Here is a 14,275-nt window from a genome sequence, read left to right as displayed (position 1 = left end):
ATTTATTCATTAAAATATTTTATACCATCTTGTTACAAAGGTAATGTGTTCTAGTGAGAATTTAAACGTGAAGAAATATGTAATGTAGAAATGAAAGGTCACTCTTATCTGATCTCATAGAAATAATCATGTTTTACAGTTTGTTATTCGAAGTTTTTTCAGTTCAGATACTATTATTTGATCTTTCTCCTCAGAAATGGTGCACTATGACTGCTTTTCTGTAACATCTCTCTTGCTCCTCACAGTTATATAGTCTAAACATCTTTATGTAATGCACTATTTCTTAACAATCCATGGGGTTTTTCCTTGTATTGCTGCCACACAATTGATTTAACCAGTTCAAGAATACATTCACAGTTTCCCATTGATGCAGGATTGGTGACAGAAGGTTTCTGGTTGTCCATGGTTCCCAGGTTCCTCAATATTTTCATTTCAATATTTCATTTCATTCAAGAATACTCAGACTCAGTTAGAATGTAGAAAAGTTTACTGGAAAGTAGAGGAGAACGGAGAAAAACTCTCAGCGCCCTTCCCAACTAAGGAAGGAACTTAGTATAGGACTAAGTTAAATATGGTTTTGGGGAGGGGGAATAGGAAAACACATTCTCTGTAGACCTCAACAGGTTCTCTTCATTCCTTTTCAATTGGTAAAAAATGTTACAAAGAATTCAAGGATCCTACGGAGTGGATCTGGCTGCTCTGACTCCTTTTGAGCTTGGCCATTTGCTTTAGGCGTTGTACACTATCTTATTCTCTTTTGTAGGGCAGAATTCTATGATCCAGTTAAAATGTTTACAGTATTAGCTAGCCCCTTGGGGATGGAGTATGTATTAGGTCAGTAGGCACAAATGGAACTGCTAGCAAGGGGAAACTGAGGCTTCCACTTTCACCATCACTTTTATTATTGCAGTTAATAATACTATGAATATTACGAAGAATATTACATGAAATATTCTTATATCTGCATTGAACTTCTGTTACTATATTTGTTTTATGTATATTCAAATACCACAGAAACTGTATTTTGATGTAAAACTCGCCAACTTTTAAAAGCTACATAGAATTAAATTCCCAACAATGTTGTCTCATAAATTTGGATTGTATTGTTTTTGGTAATATTATTTATTGCAGAAAATAATTTAATTATGTAGTGAAATGTATCAGGTTTTTTAATCATGACTAGGTTTTTAATCATGACTACGTTCTGTTCATTATTAGAGATGCCTTCTAAAGTTTTTAACAATCTCTTTTCTCAATAACTTATAGTTTTATTTTTATATTTAATGATTCCAAAATTTTTTCAGAATTAGACTTGTTTTTCCAAACTCATATATAACTAACTATTCCATGTGTAAATTAATCCATTCCCCACCCCATTGATTTGAAATGATACATTTTTTAGATTTTATCTTATTTTATTGAAACAATATTAGATTGTTAGAGTTTGGGTCTCTTGATTCCATTGTTGTTTACTTTGGCTTAGAGATTTATTTCTGTCCTTTATTTCTTCACCAATGCACCTAAAACCACTTGACCCTTGGCTTCCAACATTTTATATTTGTGTTTCTCTTCCTCCACTTAGTTTCTTTCCTTCTCCTCACTATACTTTTTTTCAAGACAACTCCCATTTGGACCATTGCATTTCTTCATGCAGGTATTCTAAATACCATACATAAGTAATATCATCCTCCATCCCTTCTTCTGGCTTACTTCATTGAACATAATATCTTGTAGTTCCAACCATGTTACAGAAAATTGCATTATTGCATCATTCTTTACAGCTGTGTAGTGTTTGTATAAAAGTATCACATCTTCATGATCCATTCATCTGTTGTTGGACATCTAGGTTGATTCTAAGTCTTAGCTATTGTACTAAGTGCTGCAATGAATAGCGGTGTGCATACATTTTTTTGAATGAATGTTTTGCTGTCCTGGGATTGCAAGGTCATATAGAGCTCAATTTTGAGTTTACTGAGAACCCTCCATACAGTTTTTTTCATAGGGATTAGACCAGGCAGCATTCCCACCAGCAGTGGATAACAGAGGCTAAAATTAGAAGACAGCTAAATGAATGGGAAAAAAGTTTTGCACTCAACACTTTAGATAAAGGTTTGATATCTAGGATATACAAAGTACTCACAAAGGTTAACACCAAAAAACCTAAAATTCCCATCAAAAAGCGGGAGAGGAAATGAACAGACACTTCTCTGAAGAAGATCAACAGATAGCCAACAGACACATGAAAAAATGTTCATCATCACATATCATTAAGAAAATCCAAATCAAAACAACAATGAAATATCATCTTACACCAGTGAAGATGGCATATATTAAAAATAATGAGAATAATCTCTGTTAGTGGGAAAGTGGTGAGAATGAAATGATACTTTTATAAGTAAAATAAATTCATATAAGTAGTTGAATCTATCCAAGAGAACAAAATTAGATATATAAATAGTAAAAAGTGGAAAAAAGTATTATTATTATTATTATTTGGTTTTTGGGCCACACCCGGCATTGCTCAGGGGTTACCCCTGGCTGTCTGCTCAGAAATAGCTCCTGGCAGGCACTGGGACCATATGGGAAGCCAGGATTCGAACCAACCACCTTAGGTCCTGTATTGGCTGCTTGCAAGGCAAACACAGCTGTGCTATCTATCCGGCCCCTATTATTATTATTATTAATTATTATTATAGTATGAATGCATAATGAAAAAACAAGAACATCAACTGAATTTTTTTACATCCAAAAGTAATTAAAATGGTCAAGTCTGTTTTATGAGGTCATCTTCTCCTTATTGAGCCAATAATATTATTCTATGAATAACTTGAAACACAAAAACAGGATATTCAAGGTAGTTTTCTATTCTTTTTTCTCTTCCCTTTCTCTAAACCTAAATTCTTCCAAAACCATTATATATAATGGTTTATATATATAATATATATATTATATACTATATATTATATATTATATATAGTATATATTATGTATAGTATATATTATATACATTATATATATTATATATAGTATATATTATATATAGTATATATTATATATATTATATATATTATATATATTATACATATTATATATTATATATATTATATATTATATATATTATATATTATATATCATATACATTATATATATTTTATATTATATATTATATATTATATATTATATATTATATATATTATTATATATTATACATATTATATATTATATATATTATAATATATTATATATTACATATATTATATAATAATATATATTATATATTATATATTATAATATAAATTATATATTATATATATTATATAATATATATTATATGTATTATATATTATAATATATTATATATATTATATTAGATATTATGTATATTAGAAATTATGTATATTATATATATTATAATATATATTATATATATCATATATAATATATATTATATATATTATATATATAAACACTATATAGAGCCCTTTTTTCCTAGTTCTTATGATCCAAATTCCCATTCCATCTAAATCATGAAAAGCCTTGTACTCCAAAATTAGGACTTTGGTCTTAATCTTGAGAACACTGAGGGTTTATTAAACAGATCCAGGCTTATATATGGCATAGGTATGTTTCCATTTATTTCCCGGTGCTTGGGGAATCATTCCTTAGGAGGCACAGAAGACTCTATATGGTGCTAGAGATTGAACCAGAATTAGTCACATACAAAGAAAGAACCTTATGCCTTGGCTATCTCACCAGCCAGTTATATGGATTTTGTTTTTATGGTTTGGGTTCTGGGGCCACGTCAGGCTATGTTCAGCCTTAGTCCTGGATCTGTGCTCAGGGATCACTTGCATCACATATTGTATGTGGTGCTGTGGATAAAACCCAGGTCATCTGTGTGCAAGGCAACCACCTTAAAAAACCACTTTAGCTGCCTAATCCATATTGAGAATGGATTAAATATCTTCTAATAAAGTATTGTAAGGCTAACCGGCCTTCACGCTAAACTATGATATTGGACTTCACTCTGAACAATGATGGCTTCCTCTTTTACATGGCAGTGACTCACCTAGGAGAGAAGAACTTCTAGATAGGTCCTTTACCTTAGTCCCCACCACCACCACCACCAATGGGGTTGGTCCCAAATTCCAAAAAAAAATACTACAGTCTCAGCTGGCCTCTTTCTCTTGCTCCACATGGTGGAAAGGTTTCAGTACCCATGTTTCATCTCTCTTAGCCTGGTTTGGATTATTTCCTGCAGCAGCCCTGCTCCAGACCTTCCTCCCCCTTCCCTGGTGCGATTATGGCGTGTAGAGCCATTTACAATAGTCATCATGGTAAGCAATGATTATAATTTGATAGAAAATGGTAGTGAGATGTGAGACATCATGTTAAGAGACATTAAATAATTTTCCATTATGGCAAAATTAGTAAGTAACTGAGTGTGAGAAATAGGTAAGGATATTGGAAGTATCTACATGAATTTGAGGATCTAATTTGACAGATTCAGTAAGTGAGTGGCGACTTCTTTCATTGAAATATGGGATACTCATTGAGGGGGGAAAACAAATGGGTGTAGATTTCAAAGTATATGCAGGACATAAAAGTGAAAATGTTCCACAAATGGTGAATACATGTCTGAAGTTCAGGATATAATTGAGATAATTGATTTAGTACTCATTGATATATAAATGGTTTTTTAATTCATGGTAAAGGACAATTCACTAGAAGAATTTGCATCTTTAGAAAATACAGGACTCATGGAAGAGCTGTGGGGATCAGCAAGTGTTTGTAGCGTAGGTGGAGGGAAAGGAGCTTATGAGAGAGATTGATAAATAGTAACATAGGAGATGGGCAGAAAAGATTACACATGCATTAAAAGGCCCTAACTCCATTCCCAACACAACATGGTACCTCAAATACCACCAGGATCCCATAGGACCAAGTCAAGAGTAGCACTTCAGCACCACTATGTCTGGATCACAAACAAACAAAACATGAAGAGTAAGGGTTCAAGAGTGTAAAGGCCAGAGCAATAGTACAGCAATCCGGGTATTTTCCCTTCACATTGCCAACCCAGGATCAATCCTTGGCATCCTATATGGTCCACTGCTACTAGTGGATCCTGTGTCCAGAGTCAGAAGGAAACTCTGAGCATTGCCTGGCAAAGCCCAGAAAGCAAAAACAAGAAGCAATCAAAAAGTAAGAATAATATTGAGGGGCAGGAGTGATAGCACAGTGTTAGGGCATTTGCCTTGCACACAGCTGACCCAAGACAGACCTGTGTTTGATCCCCAGCATCCCATATGGTCCCCCAAGCCAGGAGCAATCTGAGTACACAGCCAGTGAAGTGTCACATTCTCTGGGAGATTGGTTAAGATTTGATTCCCACCAAGCTCCCAGACAGGAAAGGCAGCTCCCATTCCCCTGTCCGATTAGATCAGGGGGAACAGTTCCAGTTGTAGAGATCCGCAGAAAATAAATCACACAGTGAAAAGGGACAAGAATGGGTTCAGGAAATCCAGTGCTCAAACAAGGAATTCAAACAACAAAAGCTTTCTGCTCCTAAGATGGATGCAGCTCAGTGAAAGATCGAAGAATGAGCCCCAGTCTTCCTCAGACCCTTGCTTTTATTGACAAGAATTAGGTACTACCCTAGGGTGGAAGCAGAATACCAAGTAAGGAATAATCCAATATAATATCACAAGCTCACACCCTAGGGTAAGGTACAATAATTGATTAGGGTAGGATCAGTAACACAACAGCCAGGAGTAACCACTGAACATCACCAGGTGTGGCCCAAACACCCCTCCACAAAAAAGTATTGAACATGCAGCCATGTTGCCTGAGGTCAAGAGAAGTTCTAAAAAACTAGGTATTTTAACAATTAGGTAATAGTGTGATCTCTGGTAACCACAGTGGTAATAGTTTCAGTAAGCATTTATGGCATGAATTGCTACTTGCCTATCCTGCTATGCACTCTTCACCCATAGTAAAGGAATATTTTTAGCTAAACATAGCAAGTTTTAGAATAAAGACAGTAAATGCAATGATCACATCATAAAAAACAGTGACACTAATAGATTGTCACTGCTTTTCTTGCTATATTTCTTAGTAACAGCCTATTGAAGCAAAACATATATTTACTTAGGATATATTATTATTATGATTTCTTATGACTTCTCCTATGGAGCATACTCTGCTAAATTTATCCTCTGTTACAACATCCACTGTTTAAAATTCTAGTCATAAATTTATGTCTCAGCTTTGGTCTTTAGAATCCTGAGGTAACTTAAAAGATTATAGTTCAAACCTCGGGAAATAATGGACTCCACAAGTTTATGCAAAATCTCAGCCAAGTCTATCAGATTTTCCCAAGGATTTTCACTGCCAAACTACTGAAGGCCTTTAGTTAATTTTATGACTTGAAAAGTTGCCCTAGAAACTTTTGACACAGTACTGTAGATGACCACCAGCTCTGTCCCCTTGGAGTTAATATACTAGTTAGGAAGGGAGACGCTGATCAAACAAATGAGAAAAACATATAACAAATTAAATGTGATAAATACTATAGAAAAATAAATCAGAAGGTACTGCAGTAAAACTTGTCAGAGAAAATACTTTCTGAATAGGTGACACTGAGCAGAGATATTCAGGGTGAGAAAGCTTATACCTGAAATAACCAGTCATTGGCAGAAGAAACAGTGAAAAGGCCCTGAGGTAGAACCACGCCTGGGATTTCTTCTTCTCATGGTTTCATTTGTGAAGAACAAAAGATCAAGGTTGCTACTGTGGTAAAGGATGGTAGACAGGTAAAAAGAAAATAGGGAACGATATTGGGGGTAAGAGTTGTTGTGGGTATTAAGTCTTTCTCAATCATGTGGGATTCAGAGGAGATTTTTGAACAGACTTGGCTTTTAAAATATCACTCAATCTAGTTGCTGGGAAATTTTACTTAGTCAGGTGAAGTGGGAACCACAAAGGGAGCAGCAAGTAGACAGTAAAGTGCATTGTAGAAATATTTCAAGTTTGAATGCATTATTTCCTGATTCCGGACATCTGCTCTGCAGATTTCTTCAGCTTTTGAAAAAATGTCTTTGACAAATTCCTATCATTTCGATGTTGAGCTTGCTGTGTTAATCTCTACCTTTTAATGTTTCTCTCATACCTGGTGTTTCTAAGTTTTACCCCTATATCTGAGGAATTTGTTCACTTTTGTTTTACAGCTATATTTTAAATTATTTTTAAAGTGTTTCTCGTAATTATCAACAAGTTAGGGCCAGAGCAATAGCACAGTGGGTAGGGCATTTTCCTTGCATGTGGTAAACCCAGGTTTGACCCCCAGCATCCCATTTTATTTCCCCAAGCCAGGAAGGAGTCATTTCTGAGCACATTGCCAGGAGTAACCATGGAGTGATGCTGGTGTGACCTTAAAAACGAATATATATTGAAAATCCACGAAACTACGCCTGCCCAGTGGGGCCTGATTGTGAAAAACTAAGCCGGGTCCCCTGTTTGTGACGTCAGGCTGGGAAAATCCACAAAACTACACCTGCCCAGTGGGGCCCGACTGTGAAAAACTAAGCCAGGTCCCCTATTTCTGACGTCAGGCTGGGAAAATCAATGAAATTACGCCTGCCCAGTGGGGCCCGACTGTGAAAAACTGTGAGTGCTGCCTGTGTGTGTCTGTCTACTATCCTGTTGCGTGAACCTCTTGGGAGTGGGCTGAAAAGAGGCTCCAGAAAACTCGATCTCCCAGAGGCTAATACCAGGGCGGGACTCCATAAGGTAAAAAACGCCTATGCTTTGCAGAAACCCGGTCCCCTGTTTGTGACGTCAGGCTGGGAAAATCCACAAAACTACAACTGCCCAGTGGGGCCCTACAGTGAAAAACTGTGAGTCCTGCCTGTGTGTGTCTGTCTACTATCCTGTTGCCTGAACCTCTTGGGAGTGGGCCGAAAAGAGGCTCCAGCAGAGCACTTAGCTCCGCTTCGCTACACGGCCCTGCACTCTTTCTAAGAAAAGAACACCATCGCAACAAGAAGAAGAAATCACACTAAGAACTGTGCTGGATAACTGAAGCAAGCATTTCTCTCCGACTATCTTCTCTGCTGCGTGCTAGGGCCTAAGATTTGCTCCTGCGTGAGGCTTCATCCACGGAGGTCTCCCCTCCCATGGAGGCAACTTGGCCCATCCAGAAAGGGCGAAGCCAGAGGAGTGTGGCTGCCTGCATCATTTAGCCAAAGAGTACCACCACAACACGTAGAAAAACCCACAATACACGTGTGACAATGGGGAAACAACGCAGGCCAGCATCAGACATAGAGGATGAAGATGACAATTCTGATGACCAGATAATGACCAACCAACAAATCAACCTCTCAGATAAGGACTTTAGATTACCAATATGGAAGATGCTCAAAGACCTCAAAGAAACCATGGATCGAGTTGAACAGAACACTAATAAGAACCAAGAAAATATGAAGACAGAAATCACAAAACTCCAAACTGAAATAACATATCAATTAACAGGCCTGAAAAACTCAGGAAACGAAATGAATGACAAAATGGATAAGCTCTGGGACAGGGTATCAGAAGCTGAAAATAGACTTGGTGCTGTGGAAGATGAGATATATAACAATTCCATACAGCAGGAGAGATTGGAAATAAAACTTAAAGCAAATGAACAGAAAATGGAAAAATTAGTCAAAGAATGGGAACAGATGAAAATAGAAGTCTATGATAAGCACAACAGAAACAACTTAAGAATCACTGGAGTCCCTGACCCAGGCAGAAAATTTCCAGGAAGAATCAATGGTCAAGAACATCATTAAAGAGAAACTTCCAGAGCTAAAGAATATATGTGATCAAATCTTGCATGCTCGAAGAGTACCAACCAAGAGACCCCAGAAAAACCACCCCAAGACACATCCTAATCACAATGACAAATCCCACAAAGACAGAATTCTGAAAACAGCAATATCAAAAGGGGAAATTACGTTCAAGTGAACATCCTTGAGATTTACAGCAGACCTGTCACCAGAAACACTCAATGCCAGAAAGCAGTGGTGGGATATTGTGACAAGACTGAATGAAATGAATGCTTCACCTAGAATACTGTACCCAGCAAAACTCACTTTCCAGTTTAATGGAAGAATACATGGTTTCACAGTCAAAAAACAGCTCAGAAACTTTACAGACTCAAAACCAGTCTTAAGAGAAAAACTGAAAAACCTAATTTAAGACAAGACGAACCAAAAGACACACCAAATTTCGATATAAAGATGGCATTAAATCCCAGGAAATTCTTTCTCTCAATGTCAATGGACTAAATGCACCAGTTAAGAGACACAGAGTGACTAAATGGACCAAAAAACTCAATCCAACCTTCTGCTGCCTACAAGAAATGCACCAGAATAGTCAGAACAAACATAGACTCAAAATAAAAGCTGGAGAAAAATTATCCAAGCAAACAACACCGATAAAAAAGCTGGAGTGGCCTTACTAATATCAGATAATGCAAACTTTATACTCAGGAAGGTTGTAAGGGACAAAGATGGACATTTTATATTAATCAAGGGGTATGTAGAGCAGGAAGAAATAACTCTTCTAAACATATATGCACCGAATGAGGGCCAGCAAAATATTTAATACAAATGTTGACAAATCTGAAAAATAATATCAATAACAACACAATAATTGTGGGGGACCTCAACATGGCTTTGTCAACACTGGATAGGTCATCCAGACTGAAACCCAACAAGAATATACTGAACCTGAGGAGAGAAATGGAAGAAAGAGGCCTAGTGGATATATATATATGACACTACATCCCCAGAAACCTGCATACACATTCTTCTCCAAAGTACATGGGACTTTCTCCAGGATAGACTACATGCTGGCACATAAAACATACCTCCATAATATCAAGAGGATAGAAATTTTGCAGACTACCTTCGCTGACCACAAGGCTCTGAAATTATTTGTGAATTCCAAAGGGACTCAGAAGAAAAACGTTAACACCTGGAAGTTAAACAGCCTCATACTCAATAACCAGGGGGTCCGAGATGAAATCAAGGAGGAAATCAAAAGGTTCCTGGAAACAAATGACAATAAAGACAAAAACTATCAGAACTTATGAAACACAGCAAAAGCAGTACTGAGAGGAAAATTTATAGCTTTGCAAGCACACATCAGGAAGGAAGAAGGAGCTTACCTGAGTAGCTTAATGACACAGCTAATAGAACAAGAAAGTGCTCAACAAAAGGACCCAAAAATAGGGAGACAAAAGGAAATAACAAAGCTGAGAGCAGAAATCAACAAAGTGGAAACCAAACAAACAATCTGAATGATCAACAAAAATAGAACTTGGTTCTTTGAAAAAATAATCAAGATTGATAGACCACTGGCAAACCTAACAAAGAAAGAGAGAGAAAAACTTGATAACTCGTATTAGGAATGAAAAAGGAGAGATCACTACTGATATGACAGAGATTCAAAGGGTAATCAGAAACTACTTTGAGAAACTCTACACCACTAAAAATGAGAACCTGGAAGAAATGGATAAATTCTTGGACTCTTATAATCTTCCAAGGTTGAAGAAAAAGGATGTAGCATATCTAAACACCCCCATAAATAATGATGAAATTATAACGGTAATCAAATGTCTGCCCAAAAACAAAAGCCCAGGCCCGATAGATTCACTAATGAATTCTTTCAAACTTTCCAAGAGGAACTACTACTAATCCTGACAAGACTCTTTCATAAAATTGAACAAACGGAAACACTTCCAAATAGCTTTTATGAAGCCAACATTACCTTGATACCTAAACCAGACAGAGATGCCATGAAAAAAGAAAATTACCGACCAATATCGCTGATGAATGCAGATGCAAAGATCCTCAACAAAATCCTGGCAAATAGGATTCAATGCCTCATTAAGAAGATCATCCACTATGATCAAGTAGGTTTCATCCCAGGAATGCAAGGATGGTTTAACATCCGTAAATCCATCAACATAATACACAACATCAACAAGAAAAATAAAAACCACATGATTATATCAATAGATGCAGAGAAAGCATTTGAAAACGTCCAACACCCATTCTTGATCAAAACTTTCATGGGAATGGAAGGAACCTTTTTCAATATAGTTAAGGCCCTCTACCACAAGCCAGTGGCAAACATTATCCTCAATGGAGAAAAACTAAAAGCCTTCCCTCTAAATTCTGGCAGAAGACAAGGCTGTCCTCTCTCACCACTCCTATTCAACATAGCACAAGAAGTACTTGCTATAGCGATTAGGCAAGAAAAATATATCAAGGAAATCCAGATAGGAAAGGAAGAAGTCAAGCTCCCACTGTTTGCAGATGACATGATACTCTACTAAGAAAACCCTAAAGACTTTACCAAAAAGCTTCTAGAAACAATAGACTCATATAGCAAGGTGGCAGGCTACAAAATTAACACACAAAAATCAATGGCCTTTCTATACACCAATAGTAATAAGGATGAAATGGACATTAAGAAAACAACCCCATTCACAATAGTGCCACACAAACTGAAATATCTTGGAATCAAGTTGACTGAAAATGTGCAGGACCTATACAAAGAAAACTATAAACCTCTGCTCCAAGAAATAAGAGAGGACAATCGGAAATGGAAACACATACCCTGCTCATGGATTGGGAGGATTATCATCATCAAAATGGCAATACTCCCCAAGGCTATATACAGATTTAATACTATCCCTCTAAAGATACCCATGACATTCTTCAAAGAAGTGGATCAGGCATTTTTGAAATTTGTTTGGAACAATAAACACCCTAGAATAGCTAAAGCAATCATTGGGAAACAGAATATGGGAGGAATTACTTTCCCCAACTTTAAACTTTACTACAAAGCAATAGTTATCAAAACAGCATGGTTATGGAATAAGGACAGGCCCTCAGATCAGTGGAATAGGCTTGAATACTCAGAAAATGTTCCCCAGACATACAAACACCTATTTTTTGATAAAGGAGCAAGAAATCCTAAACGGAGCAGGGAAAGCCTCTTCAACAAGTGATGTTGGCACAACTGGATAGCCACTTGCAAAAAATTGAACTTAGATCCCCAGCTAATATCATGTACGAAGGTAAAATCCAAATGGATTAAAGGCTCGATATCAGACCCAAAACCATAAGATATATAGAACAACACATAGGCAAAACACTCCAGGACATTGAGACTACAGGCATCTTCAAGGAGGAAACCACTCTCCAAGCAAGTGAAAGCAGAGATTAACAGATGGGAATATATTAAGCTGAGAAGCTTCTGCACCTCAAAGGAAATAGTGCCCAGGATACAAGAGCCACCCACTGAGTGGGAGAAACTATTCACCCAATACCCATTAAATAAGGGGCTAATCTCCAAAATATACAAGGCACTGACAGAACTTTACAAGAAAAAAAACATCTAATCCCATGAAAAAATGGGGAGAAGAAAGGAACAGACACTTTGACAAAGAAGAATTACAAATGGCCAAAAGACACATGAAAAATTGCTCCACATCACTAATCATCAGGGAGATGCAAATCAAAACAACTATGAGGTACCACCTCACACCACAGAGAATGGCACACATCACAAAGAATGAGAGTACACAGTGTTGGCGGGGATGTGGAGAGAAAGGAACTCTTATCCACTGCTGGTGGGAATGCCGTCTATTTCAACCTTTATGGAAAGTGATATGGAGATTCCTCCAAAAACTGGAAATCGAGCTCCCATACGATCCAGCTATACCACTCCTAGGAATATACCCTAGGAACACAAAAATACAATACAAAAACCCCTTCCTTACACCTATATTCATTGCAGCACTATTTACCATAGCAAGACTATGGAAACAACCAAGATGTCCTTCAACAGACGAATGACTAAAGAAAATGTGGTTCATATACACAATGGAATATTATGCAGCTGTCATGAGAGATGACGTCATGAATTTTTCCTATACATGGATGTACACGTTATCTATTATGCTGAAATGAAATAAGTCAGAGAGAGAGAAAAACACAGAATGGTCTCACTCATCTATGTGTTTTAAGAAAAATGAAAGACATTCTTGCAATTATAATTTTCAAACACAAAAGAGAAAAGAGCTGGACGTTCCAGCTCACCTCATGAAGCGCACCACAAAGAGTGATGAGTTTAGTTAGAGAAATAACTACATTTTGAACTGTCCTAATAATGATAATGTATGAGGGAAATGGAAAGCCTTTCTGGAGTACAGGCGGGGGTTGGGTGGGGAGGAGGGAGATTTGGGACATTGGTGATGGGCATGTTGCACTGGTGGTGTTCTTTACATGACTGAAACCCAAACACAATCATGTATGTAATCAAGGTGTTTAAATAAAAGATTAAAAAATAAAAAAAGATAGTGATGTCCCATTTGCCTCTCTGTGCAGGTAGTTTTTTATTACTAATTGAGGGTGAAGCTCCTGAGTCATTGAAGTCCTCAGTCTTGAGGCTGCTGACCCCTCTTCTTTCAAAGTTTTTCCCATCCTGGCTCTGGGCAGGGTCAATAATACAACTCAACTGGAGGTCTACATATTACAAAGAAGGAAATGTATAAAGAACCAAGGAAGGCCCTCCTTACCTGACAGGAGTACCCCGAGACTGAGCAGGTTTCAGTATCACTGTTATGGTCGTGTCTTTCTCATTCAATGGAGTGTCTGTGTCATACTCAGGCATTGAAGGAGCTTGGAAGAAAATAGAGAGAGGGGTATAAACTTTGTGTAGGCACCACAGCTCACCACCACCTCTTGGAACTTTCCCTAAAGTTACTCGTGATGACTTGAAGAAAAACATTGGGGGAGGTATACAAGAAGGAAATAGTTTTGCAGACTTTTGGCAAAGGGGTCCTTAAATTCCAACCCAACCCAGATGCCTCTTCAATGTAGACAAGCCTGAGTAAGGGAGTCAATGATATCGCCAGTAACTCTCATGAATCCAACCAAATATCTCAGATGGAATAGATAATATAAGCCCCAAACTGAGGTATGTAAATTGATCCAACTTCATTCACAGCATTTAAAATTCAGATGACAGTGGTTACCAGAGTCATCATACAGTGGGAGGGCATTTGCCTTGCACACAGTTACTGGGGTTTGATCCCTAGCATCTCATATGATCCTTTAAGCCTGCCAGAATTGTTTCCTAAGTTCAGAGTCAAGGAATAAGTCCTGAGCACCACCAGGTGTGATCCTCAAAATAAAAAAAATGCAAATGACAA

Source organism: Suncus etruscus, chromosome X (genome assembly GCF_024139225.1).
Source record: "Suncus etruscus isolate mSunEtr1 chromosome X, mSunEtr1.pri.cur, whole genome shotgun sequence".
Lineage (NCBI taxonomy): Eukaryota > Metazoa > Chordata > Mammalia > Eulipotyphla > Soricidae > Suncus > Suncus etruscus.
The sequence above is the reverse complement of the archived record's forward strand: the minus strand, read 5'-3'. Positions refer to the sequence as shown.